The sequence below is a fragment of the Vidua macroura genome, chromosome 2 (genome assembly GCF_024509145.1).
Source record: "Vidua macroura isolate BioBank_ID:100142 chromosome 2, ASM2450914v1, whole genome shotgun sequence".
NCBI lineage: Eukaryota > Metazoa > Chordata > Aves > Passeriformes > Viduidae > Vidua > Vidua macroura.
The window spans coordinates 84,197,640-84,206,386 of record NC_071572.1 but is presented as its reverse complement, the minus strand read 5'-3'; positions in this window follow the sequence as shown (position 1 = coordinate 84,206,386).

The following is an 8,747-nucleotide window of genomic DNA, read 5'->3' as shown; positions in this document are numbered from 1 at the left end:
AAACAACTAGAATAAATTACTATTGCACTGTTTTGCACAGAAAAGGAAAGGATCATAACTTTCATGACTCTAAGGATTTTTAGATTAAAAATTAAATTATACAATAAGCAGAAAATATTAAAAGTACCCGAGGGGGCCATTAGCTTGGAGAGCAGGTGGATGTCTGACCTCTGTAAGGTTTCAGTGATCAAGCTGATGTACCGCAGTTTCCATTGATCTCACTGACACTGTGTTATTAAAGAGCTGTAATGCAGTAATCGTGTCACAGCAGCTAGGAAGCAAAGTGGCATCTCATGTGTATAAGGAGTTTTGGAATATACTTGATCATATGCTTGGCTCATAATCTGTTATATTCTCTGTGCCTCAGTCTTGGTCTTATTAAATTGAGCAGGAAAAATATTGATATGCTTGAACAGGTGTGAGTGAGCAAAGACTGATCTGGTGACCTCCACCATGCACCTGGAAAGATATATATAAACAAATGTGAAAAAAAAAAAAAGTCACAATGTCTACTGGAGGATTCTAACTTAGGCAGATATGTGAAATGCCATGTCATTTTGATGCCAAAAGTTTTAGTTTTATATTTTTCAGCTTCTGTACTGCATTAGTGTATAACTTTGAACTCTGTATAGAATGCTAGTTAGCTTTCTTCACATTTTGGTCAGACTAAACAATCCTTCTAGGTCTGAGAACCAAGGTCATTATGACAGCCTCAGGCCTGAAAAGTATAAACAAAAGTGCATTGGGGTGAGAAGCAAACTGGGGGGTTGTGACTTCATTGCCTGAAGCTATAATTGCACAATTAACCTCTGATATGCAAATAGACCAAACTTATATCCATCTGAGAAAACTCCTGACAGCATCCATCTTGGGTGTAGCCTCTGATAGGCATCAATTTCTCTTTTGGCTTGACGGCATGAGGTCCAGGGATTCATTTTTGTTCTCTGCAAGAGGTCTCACATTTATTCTGTCTTTCATGCCAAGGCCTCCTAGCTGCAAAATGTTGACAACTGGCCAGTTACAAAAGATCTCAATCAGCGTCCTCTGAGAAGCAGTTTTTGGATATTAGAACACATCCAGGATGCATGTGCTTCGTGTCATCCCAGATCATCAAGCTCACAGGAGTTAAACCTTTGCTAGTGCTTCATAGTGAGTTACCTGTTCTTGCTAGAGGTTGCTCCATACAGCTTGCTGTCTGCTGACTTCAGTGAGTCCTGCTCCCTTCGGCTCCTTGCCCCCATCCTGGGAGTCACCTCACCTCTGCAGAATGCTCCCCCTCACCACCAGCTCCTTCTGCCCACATCAGCACCACCCGTATTCCACCTTGAATCTCCTTCTCCATCACACAGAGACTCCCTGCAGCCACGTAGCAAGCGAGGAAAGGTATTAGAAGGGTAGCATAGCACTTCATGGTTTGTCACCCTGCTGTATAATGAAATGACAGTCCATTCATCCAGAGCCTAAGAGAAGGGCTTCTCATTATTAGCACAGTTACTTCTACACCGTGAACCAGCAGAAGACATGAAGATATACTTTAGTCTTATCCTTTAAGTGCTCCCGTTATCACCACCATCTTTGTAAGCCAGAAAACCTGTAATAATCACTGTTGAAATTAATGTCTGTTCTTACATCCAACTCCCTTACACAGATCAGCCTGAAAGGTGCTAGCCTCCAATCTGGGTTTTCTGATTAGAGATTTTTACTGCTGTAGACTAAGTGATAAATTATGTTTAAAGTGTCGTTAAGTACTTCTTCTAACAATGATAGATGACAATACTTAATAGTTACAGGGAGAAAAAGAAAGCTAAGTAAAACCCTGGTTTGATCCCAAGTAATTCAAGTATAGGAGCTTGCCTTTCCATCACAGCACATTTTTGGGAGGATTCAGAATTGGGTTGTGGACATATGTGCTGCAGTGCTTCTATAGCCAGCTTTGCCTCAAAGTTGCACACCATTCTAAATAAATCAAAATTATTTTTTCCATTCACTTTCAACTTACCATATATATAACCACACTCAGAGTGACAGAAGAAACATTTTCACAAATGTTTTTTGATGTCCCTGGTGTTTCATGCATTAAAGATGCTACCAAAATATCCTGCTTCTATTAAATTCTTCTTAAATTTGCACATTCATTCATTTCTCATCTGTTCATCTCTACTATGCCATGCATTTCTACTTCTGAGGCTGAATTGTTCTTGCCATCTATACTAAAGTAATTTGCTTCTCCCTGGCAGAGGTGAGGGAATAAGTTGGAGTATGCAAATAGAAGACAGAGACTACTGATTAAAACTATTAATATATTTTCACTGTTTTGTATAATGCACAGTACTTATATAGCATATAACAAACAATATAAAAGGATGTTTCAGAAAGTGTGGGGAGAAGGTAACAATGTCAGACCCTAAAATTCATACAAAAGATGTCTCAGGGAGGGTTTGTCCAATTTTCCAAGCCCCTTTATATATGGTGCTTTACCCCAAAACTCTGCTCATCTCTCATGATATAAATACAATCATACTGAAGTAAAAAAAAAAAAAAAACCACAAAAAATGGTATATTAGACTAATATTCCATGTGTCACTAGAATGGAGTTGCTAGAGAAATATTTCATTTTCATTAGACCAGGCTTTTTAAGATTAGAGAACTAATCTATACAGTTTTACCTGGCATTGAGATACTGAACTTTATTTCCCTCACAGAGTTAAGTGTCAATAACTGAAGAGAAGTTCTTAGCTCTATTCATTCCCTTCTAGGGGCTGTCAGCTGAATTTAGCGTTTGTATGCTTGGAGTGCAGAAACCTACAATAAATGTGTCCTGGAAGAATGCAGAATAAGTACAAGAAAAACACAAACCACAGGAAGAAGGTTGAACATCTACACTTCAACAGAATTCTGATATCCACCAAGCAAAGTTCTTGCATGACCAGATAGGAGCTCTGGGGGAAAACTAAAATTATTTGCCATGTCTCAGTTAAGGAATAGTTAACTGAGAACAAGGGGTTTGCTGTTCTGCTAAAAAGTGATGCCAATAGACAGCTTCTATCAAATTAATTTTAAAAAACACCTAAAACACGTTGTTCAGTAGTTAACTTGACCCTTTAGAACAAACTAAACCCTAATACATAAAAGATCACTTCCTGAGAATTTTGCCATTAACTTCAAACAGGAAGAGAGCTTGTTCTTCTCCAGTATTTTGCATAAACCAACTTTCCTACTGCCCTAGCTGCACCTTGTTTCAGCCAAGCTCACTGCTGACCACTTTTGCTACCACTGTGGTCACAAGTCCCCCTGACCTGGTGCTCTACAGTTTCTTTGTGACTCTTTTCCTCTGCTGCCTGCCTGATTCCCATGAAGCTGTGGCCATCACCATGCTTTACCAGTCCTTTGTGCACTCTGAGCTGCCAACACGATGCTTCACTGAGGAAAGTAGAAAATTCACATGACAGTGTAGAATGACTCAGCCAGTGTGTTTCCTTCAACTACCTGCAGCAGCTGGATGCTGAAAGGGACCCAAAGAAGCGTGCTGAAAAGGCAGACCTGCAAGCCACATTAGATGCGGGATATAATGGAGCACGGTGGCTTAGGGGCTCATAAATAACTGCTATACCTCCTTCACCACTACATTTTGGTTCCACAACCCAGAAGTCTATTAAAGATAAGTAATTATCACCACACCTCCCCAGGAAGCATTCTCCACAAAATGGCCCTCAGGCAGATTAATGCTTCCTTTTTCTGCAATAAAGTCTTGATTTTAAGGTTTTTTTCATACAATTAAGGAGCACTGTAAAACACTTTTATTATCTTTTTGCTCAGACTGAGAGACAATTATGGTGTTGTTTGTATATGCAGCAACCTATTCAAGTATTAGTCATTTTCCTTGTTATTAGCTTCTGCTTTAAATTGCTTGATAAAAAATTATGGCCACATTTGTGAACCCACAGTGTTTGGGTTTTTTTTATGGCATGACAACACAAATGAAAAGAGACAGCTAATGGCCTGGGGAGGAAGACATGTGGTCTCAACAGGAAGGCTGCAATGACAGGTATGAACAGTCATTAAAGAGGTAGGGTGAGAGCATATTGATTTTCCAAAGGAAAATACTTTTTTATCCTTCCAAAGATATCTTCCTGTAATTATCTGGTGCTGTGTTCATTCGATATGTGTTAATTTGAACAAGTTTTTATTTGCACAGGTGGCAGCTCAGGCTATCCTCTCACACTGTAACAGCACCAAGTAACACAAAACAGAGAATATGCAGCACAGCTTCTGCCCTCCACAGGACCACAACTTTATGTACCAACAGCCAGAGGTGGCCAAGTGGCTAACAAGAATGTCACCAGGGTCCCAAATTGCTAAGGACATATTTGTGAACATAACCAGGATTATCTCTATTCTAGTAAGTGAAAGGGGCCAGGGACCATTCCCCAGCCTGGAGGCCAGCTGGTATAGCACAGCTTTATCCTTTTGGCTAAACTCTCATCTTCAGAAACAGAGTGGATGCATTCAGGCTGTTCACTGGGAACTGTCCCTGGTTTGTGCTGTCTCCCCAGATCTACCTAAGCATATTCTTGGAAAGCAGTACTTGCAGCAGGTCAAGGCTGTGCTAGGACTGGGCTAACAGCTTAACTGTGAACACTGCCCTTACACATGCCCACAGTCTGACACTGTTTAGTTTACAGGTTATAGGCATAACCATGGAAACGTCTCTGAATAATTGTGCAGAAGAGGCTCATGGATTAAAAATAAACTCGGCACCACAGATTTGCAAAGTGAAGCGCACTTACAGAGGTTTGTAAGAATTTGATGGATTGTAGCTGTAAAGTGCTGCTTACACTGTGAAAATGAATTATATCTGTGCTATCCTATCATCAAAACAGTTTTTAGAAATTATAAGTCCTCTCTTATCTCTGGATAAGATAACTTAATTGCTTAATGGTGACTTTTAAGAAATTAAGATGTCTCTCGAGAAGCAGTAAACAGCAGTGGCCTTGCTTTTACACCCTCCTTCAGTGATAAGAAGTGAACAGCTTCACAGGTAGGAAGCCAACACGCTGTAGTGTCCAGATTTTTGCTCAGACAGTACAAGTTTTTCCTAAACACTGTGCCTGTAACCTCTGCACACATGCATCAGCTATGCCCTCTCATCCTCCCACTGACCCCGCCAGCATGGCCAGGGGGTTTATAATGACAGACTAACCTGAATTTGTGTATGCCAGGAGTCACAGCACTGCCCTGCTTCAAAGCCTGCATTCAGAGCTCAGCTGGACCAAATCTTTGCATATACAGGTGCCTTTGCTGCAGATTTCTAGTGATGGAGAGTAGCTATGCACTCAGGTGCCAGCCTTGATATACTGCATCTGATAACTAATCACAGATTGCTCAGATCCTTTCTGCAGCCACCCATTAGATCAACATGCTGTACCCAAGCATGCAATCTTTCTTAGCAATGCTTGGACAATTGCAAATCTAGCCAGACCAATTAGACAACAGGTTTATTTACTGATTTCTGTTTATATTTCTCTCAAACCAGTATTATCTCTGAGGGCATCCTCAGTACTTAACTTTACACACAGTAGTTATGCAATTAGATGCACAATTTTCCCTTTTGATTTTAAGCATACATATAAATTGATATTCTCATTCACAAATAGTTATATAGGCACAAATAATCTCCTTTTATTGTGAAAACCCTACTATACCAAGTTTGCTCATGCTTACATCTGTAAGCTAACTGATGAATCATTAGTCACGCTTCATACTAAGGGGTGTCTTTCTGGGAGTTCCTTTAAACCCCACTTTTGGATCTTTGAACCTCCTTGCAGTTAGACAATTTTTTGTTTTAATAGCAACACCAGAACTACATTAATTCCATAAGCAAGATTGGCAGCCAACATCACAATGTTTCAGAATAATTCAGAGAGGGGTCTAGACTAATCTAAAAGTGGGGTCTACACTGAATTCAGATCAGGCTGCTCAGGGATTTATCCTGCTGGGTCTTGAAAGGCTCCAAGGCTGTCCTACAGTCTTTAAACTATTGCCATGGTGAAAAAAAAGTTTTCCTTCTATCAGTACGTCCCCATTCTCTGTCACACTCCCACCTGCACCACTACAAAAGTAGGGTGGGATAGGACCAACCAATAACCATCATCTAGTTCAGCTATCTGACCAATTCAGGGTTGACCAAAAGTTAAAGCATGCTGTTAAGGGCATTATCTAATGCCTCCTAAACACTGACAGTCATGGGCAAACTTTTCTAGGAAGACTGTTCCAGAGTTTGGTCACTCTGTTGGCAAAGAAATGCTGCCTTCCTAATGTTCAGTGTAAGCCTCCCCTGGCACAGCTTTGAACCATTCCCACATGTCCTGTCTCTGGATACCAGGGAGAAGATCAGCAGCAAAAAAAGCCAAGAGCCATCTCCTCAGCACAGGGAGCTGCTGTTAGGTCTCTCTAAAGCTGTCACTGCTCCATGCTGAATAAGACCAGCTCTCCAGCCTCTCTTCACAGGTCTGGTACTCCATTCACCACCACATTGGTGGCCCCCCTTAACTCACTTCAGTTTACTGATGTTTTTCTTTATTAGAGGGGACAAAACAGGACTCACTGTTCTAGATGTGGTCTAACAAATGCCAATTAGAAAATAAATAAACCCTTCCTTGTGTGCCCTGGCTCTGACCCTGTTCCTACAGCCCAGTGTGCTGGTGCCCTCTCTACCTACCAGCCTCCCTTTGGTTCTATGCTCAGCTTTATCACCAGCAGGAACCACAGGGACTGTCCTGCAAAGCTGTTCCCAGGCAGGCCCTCTGGTAGTGCAGGGGTTCATCCTTCCTAGCTGCAGCAGTTGACAGTTCTTCTTGTAGAGGTTGAGGAGGTTCATGTCAGCCCATATTTCCAGGCTTCTGAGTAGCAAACCTGTCTGAAAACCTGTTTACCTCAATTTGTTATCACCCATAAAGCTGGTCAGATATCATCTGCCTTCTCTCCCAGATCACTAACAAGCATGTGTTGGGTCTGTGTGGCAAGGGCTTGGCAGTGATGGGGCTACAGGATTGGCTCCTGTGAGGAGCTGCTAGAAACTTCTCCCATGTCCAGCTGAGCTGATGCCAGCTGGCTCCAGGATGAGCCCACTCCTGGGCATGGCAGAAAAAAACTGCTGCACAACAGCAGCTGGAATAGAGGAGTGAGAAAATGTGAGAGGAACAGCCCTGCAGACACAAAGGTCAGTGCAGAGGAGGGGCAGGAGGTGCTCCAGGCACCAGAGCTGAGATTCCCCTGCAGCCCATGGTGCAGACCATGGCCCCTGCAGCCCATGGAGGTCCACACTGAACACAACTCGTTAATTACTGAGCCTGGTGACCCAGACAGTGACTCAATCTTACAGCTGACCCCACCAGCCTGTAATATCTCAACTTGGACAGATGGAAGGAAAGTGTCACAAGCAATGACAAAAGCCTTGCTAAACTCAAGGTAGGTATCATCATACCTCTCTCTCATGAGCAATTCTGGGCTCTTATTCTTTAAAGAATCAAAATATTCCCTTCAGCCACAGCAAGTTTAGCATCCCATATTCTTTTCAAAGTTCTTGCTCTGAGATTAGCTTTCCCCTCAGCCTGTAGCCATATCATTATTTGATCCTCAGTATAACCTTAATAACTTTATCATTGGCCATGTTTAAAATATGCATTACTGACTGGAACACAATTCATTGAAATATCAAGCCCACTGTGTTGCCATGATCTGCTCTTTTATTCTTCCTAGCATGTTATGTAGCATTTATTATGGAGCTGCTAATCAGACAAAGAAATGGATGTGCTCACCTTTTTGTCACTGATATCACCCACTCTGGATAATGCAGCTTTTACAAGAATCACCAGAAGTGAGGTTTTACTTCAGTTTATCCAGAAGCACACCAGATGTAACACAGTAGGATCACTGAACCTGAATACAGCACAGACTGGAGACTTTCTACTAAATATGTAGTTAATTCTCTCTGCTAACAGCCTGTCTGTTAGCAGTAGTACCTATTCATATTTTAATACCTTGTGCTCTACCTAAAAGTTGTGATCTGTGTGAGCTGACTTCTCTCCTACTCCCACAGTTTTGTCCAGTTTGCTTTGTTCACTGTGAAACCAGAAGAGGAGACATTTTCCTTGACTGTAAAAAAAGCAGAGATAGTCTATCTTAAATAAATGTTTATAGGCAGTATGCTAAAGACAAGTCCTATCTTTTCTTTCTCATTTCCAATTTAACTGTATGATTTTATATAGATATATTGTTGACATTGACTAATGATAGCAGTAGCTTTTTCATCCCAAACAAAATTTCCATGGAAATATGTGATCTGCTAAAACAGAATTCAACACCCTCCAAACTTGGATCTTAGGTCAAGAAGTGTCACTTAATCTTTTACATCAAATCAAATAAGAAAGTGAAGAAAAATGTAATTTCAGGAGCAGAACCTATACTTGTTCAACTGAATCACATTTATAATGCACAAGGAAAAAGTTTCCCATTTCATTTCCCATTAATGTCTTTATCTTCAGTGTTATGAGATTTCTGATGGTTCTGGCTTAGCCTGGGTGGTGTGGGCTGACCCTGGCAAGGCCTAAGGTGCCCACCAATGTTCACATTGACAGTGTTTGTCTTCTTAAGTCACCACTGCTGTGATGGAGTCCTGCTCCCCTGGGGATGGCTGAACACCTGCCTGCCCATGAAAAGGGGTGAAAGAAGTCCTTGTTTTGCTCTGC